Source organism: Mustela lutreola, chromosome 3 (genome assembly GCF_030435805.1).
Source record: "Mustela lutreola isolate mMusLut2 chromosome 3, mMusLut2.pri, whole genome shotgun sequence".
NCBI lineage: Eukaryota > Metazoa > Chordata > Mammalia > Carnivora > Mustelidae > Mustela > Mustela lutreola.
Genome location: NC_081292.1, coordinates 69,878,932 through 69,897,424, shown reverse-complemented (window position 1 = coordinate 69,897,424; position 18,493 = coordinate 69,878,932). Strand labels below are relative to the sequence as shown.

Genomic DNA, 18,493 nt, shown 5'->3' with positions numbered 1-18,493 from the left:
CTGGATTGTAATTGCTTGTTCTCTATGCACTACACGAGGGCAGAGACCATTCTTCTCCTCCCCTGTCCCCAGGAACCCTTGCTGCCACAGAGGTTCTACAATGAGCAAGGATTTAGTAATTATTTATTGAGAGAATAAAATGTTTGCAACAGCCAAATTCTGAAGTACTTTGAAGAAAACAAAAAGGAGTTTACTCTATAGACATAGCTCTGAAGCTAGGAAGGATATAATTGGGTCTATGTGTTAGAGACAAAACTTGGGTAGAATAATGAATGGGCTAAAGATGGGATATACTTGTAGGATTGGCAGAAATGTCTGGAGACACTACTATGGATTTATTGGGATATTAGGTTGAAGAATGGGAGTATGATTCATGCAGTGTTGTATGTTAGTGCTGAATTACACATTCCGAATATATAGTAGAAAAAAAAAAATAAGAACTCTTAATCTGCTTCATATCCATGACATATCCTACCCAGTACTGCAATTCTGATAACAGATATTAGTCAGAAAAGCACGATTGCCACACTTTATAATAATTAAGCAGACAAAGGGCTTATGCATTTATTCCAAAAATACTTCTAACTTCTTATAATAGCATAATGTGGCTGGATCAATCATAAATTTATAGAAATCAAGTTGTACTTATTTATATTTAAGCTCATGGAACACTATTTTCCATAGTTTGACACATGTTATTCTAGGATTTGGTGAAACTGTCCATGAAGATAAAGAATCAATATTAGAAAATATATATTTTTTCTAAATTAGTAAAAGAAGATCACCAAATTTTCAACAACAAATTATCATACTAATGCCTAGAATTTCTGCCATAATTTTTTAACTTCATCTAAAGTTTTCTTAGATATGAATTATAAGATTTAATCTAAGATATTTTGTAAAGATTTAATCTAAACAAATTTCAGATAATTTCATGATGTTTTCCAGCATTTTATAACATAACCAAATTAAAAGACCATCCTCTGCTATTTTACAAAATTAAAACTTCTAAAATAGTACGGCTCAGGTAGGGCACATTCTTCCATTAGAAAATGGATGAAAATAAAGTAAAAGTTCAGCAGAGTCAATAAAAATTTTACTGCTTCATAATATCCAAGTTGTTTGTCAGAACATCTTTAAAATCTGTAAGATTTTATTTATAAATAAAAGCCAGCTATAATTACATATATTTCACTTATTTTATACATTTAATATAAAGGAATGAAAGACTTCATAAAATTCTAAACTTTAATATGGAATTACTATTATCATCATTATCCTCATTTATGAGAAAAATAGATTGTGGTGAGGAAAGAAAGGTTAAGATAACACATTAAAGGTAAAAAAGAAATAATTCTCCTAAATTACATAACCTATAAGTAAATATACTAGAAATAGGGTAACTGCATTTCAAGGGGTCAGCACTGAATCTATTTTATTCCATGAAGGGTTGTTTATGACAATCAATATTGCCACTCATTTTTGATGATCTTTTGTGTCCTCTGTACCTCACATTAAATGCATCAACATGTTTGATTTTTAATTTAGCCTTGTTAAAGTAATTTAGTTCAACCTTCACTGAGGAAATGCTGTTATTTGCAATGACAGTGAATGCTATTTGGCCTCTAAGGGCAAATGGGACTGTCAGCCACATTGTCAAGTTTTGAGTTGACACAGTCAAGGAGCTAGTGAAGAGGGAGAATGGTGGGTTCCAGCTTTTAACAACATTGGGTGGTGGGATGCTATAGATACACATTGCTTTTTAGTTTGTTGCTGCTGTTCTTCATTTTTCTATTCATCATCTATTTTTGATCCTGTGAAAGTTTCCACACTTCTCTTCACCACTTCGGGTGAAAACCTCAGTCATTTTTGACTCTTCTGTCTTCTATAGCACTCATTCCAAATCATGCTAATCCACATTTCAGGTCTAATCCAAATGCCTTCATCCTTATTCAAACTTTTGTCACTTCACAATTGTGTAGTGTTCCACAGAATCATAATCTATCCCTCACCTTTATTTTCTGTGTGAGTCATGCCACCAAATAGATTAACACTATATTAATCTTTTAAAAAGTCTCATTTCCAATCATGTCTCACCCAGATCTTTAGTGTCTTACATGATCTACAAACTAATGCCTAAAATTCTTTGCCTGCTTTTCTCCTATTATTGTGGCACAAGCCCCATGAGCAGCAAAGTCTCCCACAATACCCTGAAAGAGGCTTGCAGGAAGTTTTTGAAGATGGAGGAGCTGCAGATCAGTTTGAAGAACTATGACCCTCAGAAGGGCAAATGTTTCTCGGGCACCATCCGGTTTAAGTCCACTTCTCACCTCAAGTTCTCCTTATGTATTTTGGGGGACCAGCAGCACTATGATGAGGTCAAGGCTGTGGATATGCCCCACATGGACATTGAGGCACTAAAGAAACTCAACAAGAATAAAAATATTAGTCAAGAAGCTGGCCAAGAAATATGATACCTTTTTGGCTTCAGAATCCCTGGTCAAGCAGATACCATGAATCCTGGGCCCAGGCCTGAAGAAGGCTGGCAAGTTCCCTTCCTTGCTGATGCTCAATGAGAAAATGGTGGCAAAATGGATAAAGTCCATGATCAAATCACAGATGAAGAAGGTGCTGTGCCTGGTGGTGGCCACTGGCCACGTGAAGGTAACAGATGATAAGCTTGTGTACAACATCCATGTAGCTATCAGTCTCCTGGTGTCACTGCTCCAGAAGAACTGGCAGAACATCAAGAACACCATGGGCAATCTCCAGAGCCTATATATTAAGGCATAGTTTAACAAACCCTAGTTCTACCAAAAAAAAAAAAAAAAAAAGAATTTGCCAAATATCTGTTTTTCATAATTCGTTCAAGCTTTTTAGTCTTCCTTCATTTTTGTACCTTTAGTCACATGGAATTTATTGATTATATCACTAACTTCCATTGGTTATTGATAATATATGATCCCTAGAAAAAGTAATTCCCTATGCTAGGAAAATCAACCCATATTTCTTTTTTTTTTTAATTTTTTCAGTTTATTTATTTTCAGAAAAACAGTATTCATTATTTTTTCACCACACCCAGTGCTCCATGCAATCCATACCCTCTATAATACCCACCACCTGGTACCCCAACCTCCCATACCCCCGCCACTTCAAACCCCTCAGATTGTTTTTCAGAGTCCATAGTCTCTCATGATTCACCTCCCCTTCCAATTTACCCCAACTCCCTTCTCCTCTCTAACACCCCTTGTCCTACATGATATTTGTTATGCTCCACAAATAAGTGAAACCATATGATAATTGACTCTCTCTGCTTGACTTATTTCACTCTGCATAATCTCTTCCAGTCCAGTCCATGTAAACTCGAAATGGATAAAAGACCTCAACATGAGACAGGAATCCATCAGAATCCTAGAGGAGAACATAGGCAGTAATCTCTTCGATATCAGCCACAGCAACTTCTTTCAAGATATGTCTCCAAAGGCAAAGGAAACAAAAGTGAAAATAAACTTTTGGGACTTCATCAAAATCAAAAGCTTCTGCACAGCAAAGGAAACAGTCAAAAAAACAAAGAGGCAACCCACGGAATGGGAGAAGATATTTGCAAATGACAGTATAGACAAAAGGTTGATATCCAGGATCTATAATGAACTCCTCAAACTCAACATACACGAAACAGGCAAACATATCAAAAAATGGGAAGAAGATATGAACAGACACTTCTCCAATCAAGACATACAAATGGCTATCAGACACATGAAAAAATGTTCATAATCATTAGCCCTCAGGGAGATTCAAATTAAAACCACCTTGAGATATCACCTTACACCAGTTAGAATGGCCAAAATTAACAAAACAAGAAACATGTATTGGAGAAGATGTGGAGAAAGGGGAACCCTCTTCCACTGTTGGTGGGAATGCAAGTTGGTGCAGCCTCTTTGGAGAACAGTGTGGAGATTCCTCAAGAAATTAAAAATAGACCTTCCCTATGACCCTGCAATTGCACTACTGGGTATTTACCCCAAAGATACAGATGTGGTGAGAAGAAGGGCCATCTGTACCCCAATGTTTATAGCAGCAATGGCCACGGTCGCCAAACTATGGAAAGAACCAAGATGCCCTTTAACAGACGAATGGATAAGGAAGATGTAGTCCATATACACTATGGAGTATTATGCCTCCATCAGAAAGGATGAATACTCAACCCATATTTCTAATAAGTAAAAGAATGTGTGTGTGTGTGTGTGTGTGTATTGTTCTATAAAAGTAATTTAAAAATTTAGACCATTTTAGGAATTTCTAAGTATTGTGAAACTTTGGAAAAGTAGGCCATTATTTATTTAGTTGTTCATTGCCTGTCTATTGCTCCTCATTCCACTAACATATAGATTCCACAAGAGCAAATATCCTGGCTCTCTTGTTTACCACTGTATCCTTAATCTCTAGAATAGAGCACAGAGTCTAGTAAACATTCAATAAATATCTGTTGAATAAACAAATGTATCCCCAGTATTTGGTAGAGTGGATGGTGTTTAGTAAGCAATCAAGAAATATTGATTAAATAGAAAAAATGCTAAATGGCAAACATTAAGGAACAGTATATTAGGGTCAATGTTAGGAATACGTGTAAATATTTTCAACATCCTTTTAAGGACCCCTTAGTGTGATTACCATAAATTTTGGAGTTAATATTTGAATCAAGGTTCTGTTTCTTAGGGAAACAAATGCTTAAGCCCCAGTAGGGCATGTGAAGTCAAAGGACAATGTGACTGCCCCTGACCCTCAGCAGACCAACTGTCTTTGTCTAGAGTTCAAAGTAACTGGTTGGATTGAAATAGAGAACAGGGAAGGAAAGTGAATATACAGTCTTTGGTAGCCAGTGCAGAAGATTCAGAGAACAAACCAATAGGTGAAACTTATTATATAATTTCAGCTGAGCAAAAAATGAAAATGCAGTGTCCCTTATTCAAAAAAAAAAAAAAACCAAAAGGATAAATGTATCAGTAAAGGTAATAAAATATAAAACTTGTTCCTTTCTCTGTGGTTTCTTTCTTGACCTGTTATGTTGCTTTTGTTTGCTATTTAATGATATCCTCACTTGCCATGGAAATACTCACCCAGAAAAAGCAGAGCCTTGCAGGAGCCCAGGGACCCCACCTGCAAGGGTCTTCAGGCCACCACTGCGAGAACACCTACCTAAGGCCACCTGATAGACCCAAAGACCTGAGAGCATAGGGAAGTCAACCTCCCCTTCCCACCACTGATTCTCAACACACAGTGGACCTGCCAGCATCCTTCCCTAGAGACTGAAGCTCCTATGCCTGAACATACTGCACTCACCCCAGAGAATGAGTGACAGGATTGACATCACTGAGTTGTCTATTGGGACAGGAATACTACTGCCATTTTCTGCCCTGAAATATCACTGGGCATGTACTCCTGACCCCAATCCATCCCAGGTCCTTATCCAGCTTCACAGAGGTCAAAGAGGGATGGAGAAATGAGAGTCTCATATGAGTGGCCACCCCAGGCAGAGGACATCAGTAGTCATGGGGCAGGTATGGGAGGAAGGCACGGGACATGAGGGAGCAGAAGACAGGGAGTTGGGAGTTGGCCTGAGAACCCATCCTGAGAAGGACAGTGTGAGTGCCAGGCTCCAAGTCCTGGCCACATGCTCCATTATCCTATATTGCTTCACACACAAGACATAAACTTACAGATAAAATTCTTAAGAATTTCAACAGCAGAGAGCAAAGTACTGAACACCAACGGTGGGACTTTTTTGAATGTGTGTGACCAATCTGGTCACAAGACCCATGAAAATGACCTGGGAGCAGACATCCAAAGGGAATCAAAGCCAGGGACCAGGTCTTCTGACTCCTGACAGGACAGTGAGGGGTCGACCTAAGGACGGGAGCACAGGGTTTCATTCTAGTGTGTGGCCCACATCACTCCAACACATCCAACTGCACTGTCTAATCTCTACAGATTTAACATGTGCTGTGTTTTCTGATTTCTCTTGTAGATAAACTTGTTATAGTTGTTATAAGCCAATGACTGTAAAAGAAAAGGAGAAGAAACTGGAAAGATAGCAAAGTGTTTGGTTCAGACACTTAATATAAAAATAATGAAGAAAAAGGGGGGAAAAAAAAAAGAACAAAGACAATCTTCCCTGGGAGAGGTTAATACTTATTTGAATCATGACTTTCTGGCTTTGCAAAAGATGACAAATTATATCCATTTAACTACCACAACTCGGTAGTGTAATATGAAACTACTTACAAGATGGGAAATCTTTCAAAGGAGAAGGCACCCTTAATATTTGTCTAGGGTAGTCTGTGTGCTAGGAACTTTGTAAAAATTATATTTTCTTTTCTCACATACACACACACACACACACACACACACATACACATACTCTCTAAAGCAGGCAAATCCTCATTTTTCAGTTAAAGATGTGGAATTCAACAGTTATTCTAGGTCAATTATCACTCTGGTGAAGAACAAGCAGCTAGTAAATGGAATGGCAGGAGAGGAGGCAGGACAGAAAAAGATGTGTTTTGTACTTGGATTTTCCTCAATAAGGACATGAAAGTTGCATAGTCCAAAAAAAAAAACAAAAAGTAAAGAAAAGTTAGAATGAGTAATAATCATCTATTTGTACCAAGGAAGTTAGGTTTATGAAGACACAAAGCAGGTAATACTCAAATTCATTAGACTGCTCTTACATTATTCATTATTCTTTTTTTCCCTTCACAAATCACTAAAGAGAATATTTCAGAAAGAAAACAAATCTTTTAGACCGATATATTTTACCTTATGAGTTATATATGCAGAATAAAAGCAGCGCCCATAGCAGGAAGTAAAGATAGAGCTGATTATTGTATTTTTCTTTGCAAATGAAATGCAAATAAAATATATATGTTCCACATATATATTTTACCAAAACATTCCAAAAAGCTCATAATAGAGAATTCTGAAAGTGCTTTAATTTATAATTTACCTATATTTTTAACTTCCTCCAGGGAATTTATCCCATTTTAAAATATTTAATTAGCATCCTCGACTCCTGAGTTTTTCTACCTAAAATTATTTAGAGAGCTTTAGAATGTGTGTGTGTGCATAAGTGTGTAAAATGCAGGAATGTTTACTTTAATAACTCTTATCAAATTAAGACAATTTTAATTCTTTTGTTTACTTTAAAGAAAACAAATCCATTTTAAAAACCTCTTCCTCAGTTACAATTCTGAAGAGATGGCATATTGGTTCAATTAAAGCAAAATTGGTTAAAGATATATAAATATACATATATCCAATATATAATATTTGAGCCAAAATCTCAAGTAATACAAATGTATTAAGGAGGTTTTAATAATTTCAAAATACTTAAAAATCTAAGTTTGCTTAAATTCCAAATGGAGGATTTTGAATGCTCTCTCCAAAGAGAACATTTTTACAAATCAAATCTCAGTATATTTTCAAAAATTCTGAAAAAAAATTTTTTTCTTAAGAGTACCAAAGTGCCTGGGTAGCTCAGTAGGTTAAGCAGCTGCCTTCGGTGCAAGCCATGATCCCAGGGTCCTGGGATGGAGCCCCCGATCCAGCTCCCTGCTCAGCAGGAAGTCTGTTTCTCCCTCTCCCTCAGCCCTTCCGCCAGCTTGTGCTCTCTCTCCCTCTCTCAAATAAATAAATTCATTAAAAAAAATATGTTAAGGCTTCTGGGGCAAATGGTCAAAACATTTTACCTTATGTAAGACATATTAATCATAAAAAAGTCCTAATCTTAAAATGAAAAATCAAATCTCTATAATCTATTGATTGCCAAATTTTAATCAACATATTTCTATTATCAATACCAGGAAATTCAATATTCTTCATTTAATGAGAAAAAGGAAGCCATCATCAATATGTTAGTATTCATCTGTAACATCCTTGATTCACTAAATCTAGGGTTGTTTTCCACTGTTGTTACCATTTTGATAGAGTAATTCAAGGTATGGTGCCATCTGGTTTCAATATCAATTCTAAAAGCACTAATTTGGTTCATTTCTTAGGAATAATAATAAAAAAGACATATAAGAAATTGGAGTTGTGTTCATTTAACAGCTATTAATTATAGCCCCTGTAATTTGATATCTAAGTAATACTGAATGATAGTTCTAAACCAACTATCTGTTGTCTCTTACTCAAAGCATATCATCAGGGTTCCTGAATAAATAGCCACGATAGAAAGGGAATCCCTGTGGCAGAAATTAAGAAATAAAATACAGGAAGGATTAACCTCTAGCCTCCTGTGCTTTTATCTCTAGCATGCCTCAAAACCAAAGAGAGAAGGCATAACCATTAAAAAAGATTAAAGGTGTTAATTAGACTAAGAGATAGAAACCTATCACCCTTATGTCAGGCAGACCAGACTAAATCTTCTAATGGATTAAAACACTCACACACACACACACACATACACACACACACACACACACACACACACAGGCAGTATTTTGTCTCTACTGAAATTCTGTTGATGATCTCATGTAAATTTGCAAACAATTTTTGTTGACATTGATTATAAATTTTGGACAAAATTTTTATAGGCACAGTCATTTCCATCATTCCTATCAACATTGTTTATAATAGTTGATAGTATAATATAACTATATGGAGCTTAGAAGAGTAACCAAGCTTCATAACAATGAAATTCAAAATTGCACATTTTTACATCTTCAATTGAAGCCATTATGAAGTTAGTATCAAATGATGTAGAGATTCTTTTATTTTTCTTAGAGGAGAAACACAGAATATGTTAGTCACATATATAAACTATGTGACATCTCAAGATGGATTTGAAGTCTTTTACTGTTAGTTGTTAGAATAAGGGAAAATTATTGTCCAAAATAATAGTTACCTTTTAAGGAAGTCATTTTGTCTCTTCATATTTTATTATTTTAAAATTAATATATTTCCATTGTTAAAATATAATGGAAAGCAGGCACATGTATTTTATATAGCATAAAATGTGCCTATAATGTTGTGCTTACACACACATATACATGCATACATGTGCAAGCATAAATATATACATAAATGTGTATATACATAATCTGTGTAGGTTGGCCTGGCACAAACAGTGGGAGCAGCTACAAGGCACACTGGGCTTCAGCCACTTGGAGCTGGCCCAGCAATTTCAGCAAGAGGAGTATATGCAGTAACAAGCAGTCCAGGCTGCACCAACATGAGCCCGGTCAGTTCAGAGGAGCCACAGCTGGACGCACAGCTGAGGAGAGGGGGCAGAGGCTGAAGCAAGAGGCAGTCTGTGTCCTCCTGTGGGCCTTCCCAGTGCTAAGCTGCCCAGATCATTCTTTCAGAGATTATGGCTATTTTGCTTGCTCCCCAGATCAACCTGTGTGATATGCCAGCTAACTTAGTTATGAACAATTGGGGATCAGAGCAAGCAATAAGTACCAAAGTCAGACCCACTAAAACTTACTGAATGTTTATTACAGCAAGGTTTGAGTTATCTCTTTTAGTCCTCATATCTCAAGGCAAGTGTTGCCGTTCCTGTCATCTTTTTTTTTTTTTTTAATTTATTTGACAGACAGAGATCACAAGTAAGCAGAGAGGCAGGCGGGGGGGGGGGGGGGGGAAGCAGGCTCCCTGCCAAGCAGAGAGCCCGATGCGGGGCTCGATCCCAGGACCCTGGGACCATGACCTGAGCTGAAGGCAGAGGCTTTAACCCACTAAGCCACCCAGGCGCCCCCCTATCATCTTTTTATAGATGAGGATACTGAGACACAGAGGAAAGCAATAGTTAACTCAAGATTACCCAGCTAATTAATAGTAGAACTGAATTTCTTACCAGGTTTGTCTGATTCTAGATCCCAGGCTCTTACTTCCTATATTACAGCTTCATCCCATATTACTTGGGGGAAAAAAATTGCTAGCTAAATAGAAACAGTAAATGCCATTCTAATGATATATACGAGATGAGTTTACTAAATAAAAAGCCTAATAAAATATGATTTAGATGCTAATTCAACCAATTACATTGCAAATAGTTTTTAAGATATTTTAGATCACTTCCCTTATTTGAACTCAAATGATCAAAGAATTTTTACCTAATTATCTTACCGTACACAGCTGTCATAGCATGGTATGGCCCACTCAACAAGGTAACCAATGAATTAGAATTGCTCTACCCTGGGAAATAATTATCATGGGTTTGACAAATTTCTTAGCTTATCAGTTTACAGATTTACAGCATCAGGTCAACACTGGATGCAAAATTCAGTCCATTGTTTCACTAACAAAGATTAAAGACTTAAGACCAAAATCCTTGTGCTGTGTAAATTTAGTATACAATCTCTCTGCACACTAAGTTAATAATGGTCTCTGCAGAAGTACATTAGCATCCCAATTCTGCTGACCTTTAGTGTGTGTAGCTGCCCTAACCTACCATGGCTCTGATCGCCAGAATCCAATGGAACGGGGAGATTTCATCACACTTGAACTCACTTTCTTACGCCGTGCCTTTTGACTGTTTCAAGGGCTAATGCTCAGCTAGTCAGTCCTTCAAGCCAGTGATCTGACATTTTGAAATAATAATTAAAAGAGAGCAGGCACTTTCATTTTAATAAGCTTACTTCCAACCTTCAGGGAGAACCTCAGCTGATCCAAACCCAAGAGAAATATGCTTGAGTTTCTCTTCTTTTTTTCTCTCTCTGATTCTTATACCCAATCTTGACATTACACATGAAAATAAAAGCCAAATCGTATTCCCAGTGATGGTAAACATCCTGATTTTCCTAACAAGGGAAGGAAAGCAAAATGTACAAAGCCTAATAAATCTCAGACCTATGTTTGGTGTTTAATTCTAGCTTAGCAATAATACACGGTTGATAGAATTTTGCTTTATATATATGAAAAAAACACAACTCTTTTGAGCAACATACTGAATATTTTTTTTTTAAGCGAGCATTGTTCAGTGGTATCTGCCCTACACTTAGCAGCTATCTACTTGAGAGAGTAGCTTCCAATCACTGCTTTTGCTTCCTCACTTCTTATTTCTCAATCAGTGATATTTTGGCTTCTACATTCATGTTCATTCAGATTATTCTCAAAAGCTCATGTTTGTGGGGCACTTCCATGACATTTGTCACTAAAGTCAATGTTTCATTTTCATTCTTACTTTAATTGGGATTTGACACTTCTGTCATTTATTTGTGTATATACGCATAACAGCCAGACCTATATACGTATCCTCGGTCTTACAGCATCAAGCGCACATATCTAAGTCCTAAGTTGGCATTCTGTGGATTTTCCATATTCAACTAAACTGAACTCATCTTCTTTCCTTCCAAAATCTCTTCTATCATAGACTGTAAATTGTTCTACCATTTACATAAAAACAGAAGTTCAAACTACCAAGTTACATAAAACAGAAATGGCATCATTTTTACTATTATTCCCTCCCAATCATTCACATGTTAATTCTGATGAATTATTTAATACCACACTCCATGGCCTACATTTACTGAGGTCACCAATATCTTTTACCTACAATTTCTCAATGGCATCCAACCTTCTGTTTTCTACTGCAGCCAGAATGATGTTTCTAAATTTTGAAATAGTGCATGTCATTCTTCTGCTTAAAATTCTGTACTAGTTTCACATTGCTCTTGGGATCAAAATCCTTAGCTTTCTGTACTCTAAACCTGTTATATCTTCTTCTTAGGTCCCAAAGTAACTTTTTCTGTTCCACCTTCATTTTCCCAAATACCTCTGCATTGCTCATACTATGTTCTACTTGTCTTTATGTCTAAATTTAGATAACCACAGGATCAGTAAATCTTCCATAACAACTAAGTCTGAATGAAGAACTAGACTGCCCCATATTACCCAATGATAACATTTATCACACTAAATCCTAGTTGCTTCTTCAGTAGATGACAGCTTTTTTCTTAACTTAAATTCGATTAGCCAACAGATAGTACATCATTAGTTTCAGATGTAGAGTTCAATAATTCATCAGTTGCGTATAACACCTAGTGCTCATCACATCACATGCAGTCCCTAATGCCCGTCACACAGTTACCCCATTCCCCCACACCTCCCATCCAGCAACCTTCAGTTTGTTTCCTGTAGTTAAAATCTCTCAAGGTTTGTCTCTCTCTCTTATTTCTTCCCAGTCTTCCCTCCCTTCCTCTATGATCCTCTGCACTGTATCTTATATTCCACATATGATAATTGTCTTTCTCTGATTGACTTATTTCCTCAGCATAATACTCTCCAGCTCCATCCACATAGATGTAAAAGGTAAGAATTCATTCTTTTGATGGCTGAGTAATATTCCATTATATATATCTCACAAAATATCCATTTCTCCATCAGAGGACATGTGTATGTGTGTGTGTGTGTGTGTGTGTGTATGCCACATCTTTTTTTTTTTTTTAAAGATTTTATTTATTTATTTGACAGACAGAGATCACAAGTAGGCAGAGAGCTAGGCAGAGAGAGAGAGAGAGAGAGAGAGGGAAGCAGGCTCTCTGCTGAGCAGAGAGCCCGACGAGGGGCTCGATCCCAGGAGCCTGAGATCATGACCTGAGCCGAAGGCAGAGGCTTAACCCACTGAGCCACCCAGGCGCCCCGTATGCCACATCTTCTTTATCCATTCCTCTGTTGATACACATCTGGGCCCTTTCCATAGTTTGGCTATTGTGGACATTACATTGGGGTAAAGGGGGTCCCTTCAGTTCACTACATTTGTATCTTTGGGGTAAATACCTAGTAGTGCAATTGCTGGGTCATAGGGTAGCTCTATTTTTAACTTCTTGAGAAATCTCCATATTGTTTTCCAGAGTGGGTATACCAGCTTGCATTCCCACCAACAATGTAAGAGGCTTCCCCTTTCTCTTTATCCTCACCAACACTTATTGTTTCCTAACTTGATAATTTTAGCCATTCTGACTGGTGTGAGATTATATCTCATTGTCGTTTTTTCTCTGATGCCGAGGGATGTAGAGCCTTCTTCCTTGTGTCTGTTGGCCATTTGGATGTCTTTGCAAAAATGTCTATTCATGTCTTCTGCCCATTTCTTGACTGGATTATTTGTTTTTATGGGTCTTGAGTTTGATAAGCCCTTTATAGATCTTGGCTACTAGCCCTTTGTCTTCTCTGTCATTTGCAAATATTTTCTTCTATTCTTTAGGTTGTCTTTTGGTTTTGTTGACTATTTCATTTGCTGTGCAAAAGCTTTTTATCTTGATGAAGTCCCAATAGTTCATTTTTGCTTCTGTTTCCCTTGTATTTGGAAACATGTCTAGCCAGAAGTTGTTACTGCCAACCTTGAAGAAGTTGCTACCTCTGTTCTCCTCTAGGATTTTGATGGACTGCTGTCTCACATTTAAGTCTTTCATTCATTTTGAGTTTATCTTTCTGTGTGGTGTAAGAAAATAATCTAGTTTCATTCTTCTACATGTGACTATCCAATTTTCCCAACACCATTTATTAAAAAGATAATCTTTTTTCCATTGGATACCCTTTCCTGCTTTATCAAAGATTAGTTGACCATAGAGTTAAGGGTCCATTTCTGGGTTCTCTATCCTGTTCCACTGATCTATGTGTCTGTTTTTGTGTCAGTACCATACTGTCTTAATGATTACAGTTTTGTAGTAGAGCTTGGAGTTTGGCATTGTGATGGGGTCTGGCTTTGGTTTTCTTTTTCAACATTCTTCTGGCTATTCATGGTCTTTTCTGGTTCCATACATTTTAGGATTATTTGTTCCAGCTCTGTGAAAAACGTCAATGGTATTTTGATAGGGATTGCATTGAATATGTACATTGCTCTGGGTAGCATAGACATTTTAACAATATTTATTCTTCCAGTCCATGAGCATGGAATGTTTCTTTGTGTCTTCTTTAATTTCTTTCATAAATGTTCTGCAGTTTTTAGAGTACAATCCTTTACTTCTTTGGTTAGGTTTATTCCTAGGTTTCTTATGGGTTTTGGCACAATTGTAAATGGGATCAATTCTTTAATTTCTTTTTCTTCTGTCTCATTGTTAGTGTATAGAAATGCAACTGATTTCTGTGTGTTGATTTGATATCATTGTTGGATTGCTGTACAAGTTCTAGCAATTTAGGAGTGGAATCTCTTGGGTTTTCCACATAAAGTATCATGTCATCTGCGAGGACTGAGAGTTTGACTTCTTTTTTGCCAATTTGAATGTCTTTCATTACTTTTTGTAGACCACAGCTTTTTTTTCTTTTTTTTTTAAGAGTTTATTTATTTATTTGACAGACAGAGATCACAAGTAGGCAGAGAGGCAGGCAGAGAGAGGGGGGAAGCAGGCTCCCTGCTGAGCAGAGAGTCCGATGTGGGACTCAATCCCAGGACCCTGAGATATAAATAAGCCAAAGGCAGAGGCTTTAACCCACTGAGCCACCCAGGCTCTCCAGATCACAGCTTTTTAAGATAAAGATTGTATACTGTACTTTAATACCTAGCCCAGAGTAAGCACTCAATCAATTTTTAATGACTTGCTGTCCAATGATAACTGAGGAGGGACAATATATTTTTCATACATTGATGGCAGGTAAGACTGTTCATTCAGAACAATGTCCTTTCTGCAAACTTCTTTTCATTAAATATTTGAATTTAAATGTTGGAACAACCTGCCAAATGACAGAAACTTGGCAAAGATATAGGCTGGCTCAATTGAGTATTATCACCAACATTTAGAAAATTGAAATCTCCTTCTGAAATCTTTTAATTAGGTAGTCTTTTTTGTTGTTGTTTACATATGATATTGCACATCCTGTCGCTAATAGAAATTAACTTGGACTCTATTTGGAATGCACACTGATAATTATTCTCACTTCTGAAATAAACGTAGCATCAGATAGCAATGAAGTTTCACTTTAAAACTGAAGTTGGTGAAACTCCAAAAATCCTGAACATTCATTACAGATTAATAAATGACATTATAAGGATCACAACCAGGACTATGTGCTTTTTCTGCTGTTTTTACTTCTGAGTCACCAATAAAACCTCTTTCAGTCATGGTAAACTGTCAACCAACCTGCAATCTTATCTTATTCTAATCTAGGACTTCTTAAGCATTCTGGATGAACTTCAAGCATTTAGTAAAGGCCATAATTTCTTTCTAAGATTGTATGAGTATGTAAGTATTTATCTGGGGAAAACCTTTTGTTGCGCTTCTCAAATAGATTCACAACTCTAAAGAAATTAAACTGGGGCGCCTGGATGGCTCAGTGGGTTAAAGCCTCTGCCTTCGGCTCAGGCCATGATCCCAGGGTCCTGGGATGGAGCCCCGCATCGAGCCCAGCATCAGGCTCTCTGCTCAGCAGGGAGCCTGCTTCCCCCCTCTCTCTGCCTGCCTCTCTGCTGACTTGTGCTCTCTGTATGTCAAATAAATAAATAAAATATTTAAAAAAAAAAGAAATTAACAACCACCGGTCATCATTTCATAGATAAAAGAAAAATTAAAATCTATTTAAATATTCCCATATATTAAAAGATAATCTCTAGCAGAGAGAAAGACATTTATAGAATGTTTGTAAAACAGTTAAAATCGGGTAAAATAGTTATGTTTTAACTTATTTCCCAGCCAAATTATAATCTAGAAATAATTAGAAATAAGGTAGCTTACTTCTGAAATTTTAATTTTTATGTGCAAGTAAAGGCCACATAAGTGACTCTGCCATATAGAATCTTATTTTCTTACTAAAACAAAGGCACTTCTAGAATGCTATAAAAATGTTTCTACTGACCCCATAATGGTAATTTTCTAGTATGTTCTCCAGATACTGCCTTAATCCATTCTTCATCTTTTCTGCTGACATGTGATTCCTCATATCTTCCTCATCAGTCTCTCCATTGCTCTCTGTCTGTGTAGATTTAATATTCCATTTGTTCTTATTGCCTAAGGCTCACTGATTAAACTAGAGTCTATTTAGGGTCTAGAATCAAATGTGCACAGAAATAATTAAGCATAATAAAAAATTTTCTTGAAATACCAAAATGCCGTACTTGAAAACAAAGATTAGCATCTGCTATAAAAATTGTGCATCAAATCTTAGAAAATTTCCTAAACTGAAAGAGAAAATGACACAGATTAGCTAACATGTCCAGAATATCAAAATATTCTTGAAAGGGAAATATCAATTTAAAATTTTATTTTTAACAATTTGTTATCAGAATATTCCTTTTTCATTCCAAATAAATGTGTAGAAATAACTTTGCCACAAAATTCTCTTCTAGACACAATTGTGTTTGGGGCTTTTTAGTTAGTGAGGGGTTAGCACATTATTTTGGTTGGCATTCAAAAACAGCTTGGCTACACCTTAGCAAATATCAGAAAGTAATGAGGCTTAAGATAAGGATGAAAGTAAGCATATACACCCTTCAGTCAGAGACAATTTCATTTCTGTGAATCCTATTCTGGATGCCTATCACAGAGCCCGTGCCAAACCATGAAAGACTCATGGAATGTTCCTTCAGACTACCTCATGCTTTTCACTAACTTTTATATAGATGACTTTGATCATGTCCCTAAACTCCAATGAGATATTTTAGACTGCCCTCCAGAGTGGTATGGTATAACTGATTCTGAGTCTAAGAACACACATGCGCACACACACACACACACACACACACACAACTGAGAGTATGGAAAGTTTTGAGATGAACTGGGGAATGGGGTGACAGAAGCGAAAATTAAACAAACACACACAAAACAGGATACCATGAGAAAGGACTGATCTTTTTATTATTACTTTTTTATTTTATTTATTTATTTTTTTGTTGGGGGGGAAGACTGATCTTGAAATTAAGTTAGGTTTCTAACTTAGGTCTCAGAATATTTCTGTTTATAGAAGACCCATTTTGTGCTATTTGCCAAGTTAAGCAAAAGGAGATTCATATCAGCAGTGGCTTTGGGATGAGCCTCTGTAACACTGATTATCTTTTTCTACTAGAATCACTATGTTACTTTTGTGATGACCATGGGAAAAAGTACATATTACTTCGAACACAGAAACAAGATTAACCCCGCGCATAACAGAAACCAAGATTTTGGGGATGTTTAAACAAGGATATTGAGTGATATTGTTACTTAAAGTCCTAGAACTTCATGGAAACTAAAAAAAATAAAAAAAATAAAAGGAGGGAGGCATGAACTCTTTTAAAGGAAGGTTTTAAAGAAACATAAAACTTTATTTACAGTGTTCCAATAGGTCACTTTAGCCTGCAATTCAGAATTAAATGGATTGTTTTGAATATGGGAATTGTTCAGTCTAGAAACTAAAGAGTAAGGCTTTGAAATAAATTACTCTGCTTTAAGCAGCAGGTAAGCTACATGTATGATGATGGAGGCAAGGACTAGGAATTGATTATGCATCAGATTTCATAGGGAATCTTGTTGCACTGAGATAATAACCCCTGAGATATTTCATTTTTAAATATGTAGAGAACTGAGTAAGGTACACATCCTCAGGCATTTAAACACGCAGATATGCTGAGTTATTTGAGTGCCCCAGAATCTGTTGACCCCCATACAGTTCCAGGTCCTTCAAATATTGATGCAGTTCAGGCTTTCTATACTGAAATGAAATATATACTCTGTGTTACACTGAGGTCTGGGCTGTGGATGCACTTCTGTAAATTGAAATAATAAATTAAATACATTTTCTCTTAGTTACAATTGGATAGAAAGGTGGCAGCTTTCCAGTGGAAGAAGTGATTAGTTTCTCTATGTAGCTTCACATTTCTTTCTGAAGCTAAAAGAGGCTGTAGGACATTTGAAAAATACCGACTACATTCTTCCATTCTTACGACCATTCATCTAGAGTTTGCTAACTCTGACATATAAATTATGGCCTATCGTTATAGTTCATGAGATTTGAAACCAGGCAGCCCATCAAAAGAATGAAGAGAAAATGAGGAAGCAGAAAAATCCATTTCACTAACCAATTGGCACCAACATCTAAATAAAGCCTATCGCAAAGAGAAGAAATAGCCGGATGCATTTTAGAGCACTTTAAGCAAGTCTTTTTTTTTTTTTTCTTTCTTTCTTTTTTTCTCTTTCTTTCTTTTCTTTTTTTTTTTTTAACCCTATTTTTCTCTTCCAATTTTAGGGGGATGAATATTTTGTTTAGCCATTTATACAGGATGAAATGTGCTTTCATACTCTAAAATAATTTTAAAATCTTTGATTTAAAACTACTATCAGGGCATCTGGGTGGCTCAGTCAGTTAAGCACCTGTCTTTGGCTCAGTTCATGATCTCAGGGTCCTGCAGTAGAGCCCCAAGGCACAACAGGCTCCCTACATGGTGGGGAATCTGCTTGCCCCTCTCCCTCTACCACTGCCCCAGCTCATGCTGTCTCATGATCTCTCAAATAAACAAATAAAATCTTTAAAAAAAAAAATAAATGAAACTGCTACCAATAGTTGGCCTTCACCTTTGCATGGAATTCGA

The 18,493-nt window shown here is 36.5% G+C and overlaps 1 pseudogene; it reads left to right on the top strand.

Annotated features, from left to right (window-relative positions):
- Positions 1 to 2,183: 2,183 nt before the first annotated feature.
- On the top strand, positions 2,184 to 2,793 carry LOC131827849 (large ribosomal subunit protein uL1-like; annotated as a pseudogene).
- Positions 2,794 to 18,493: the final 15,700 nt, after the last annotated feature.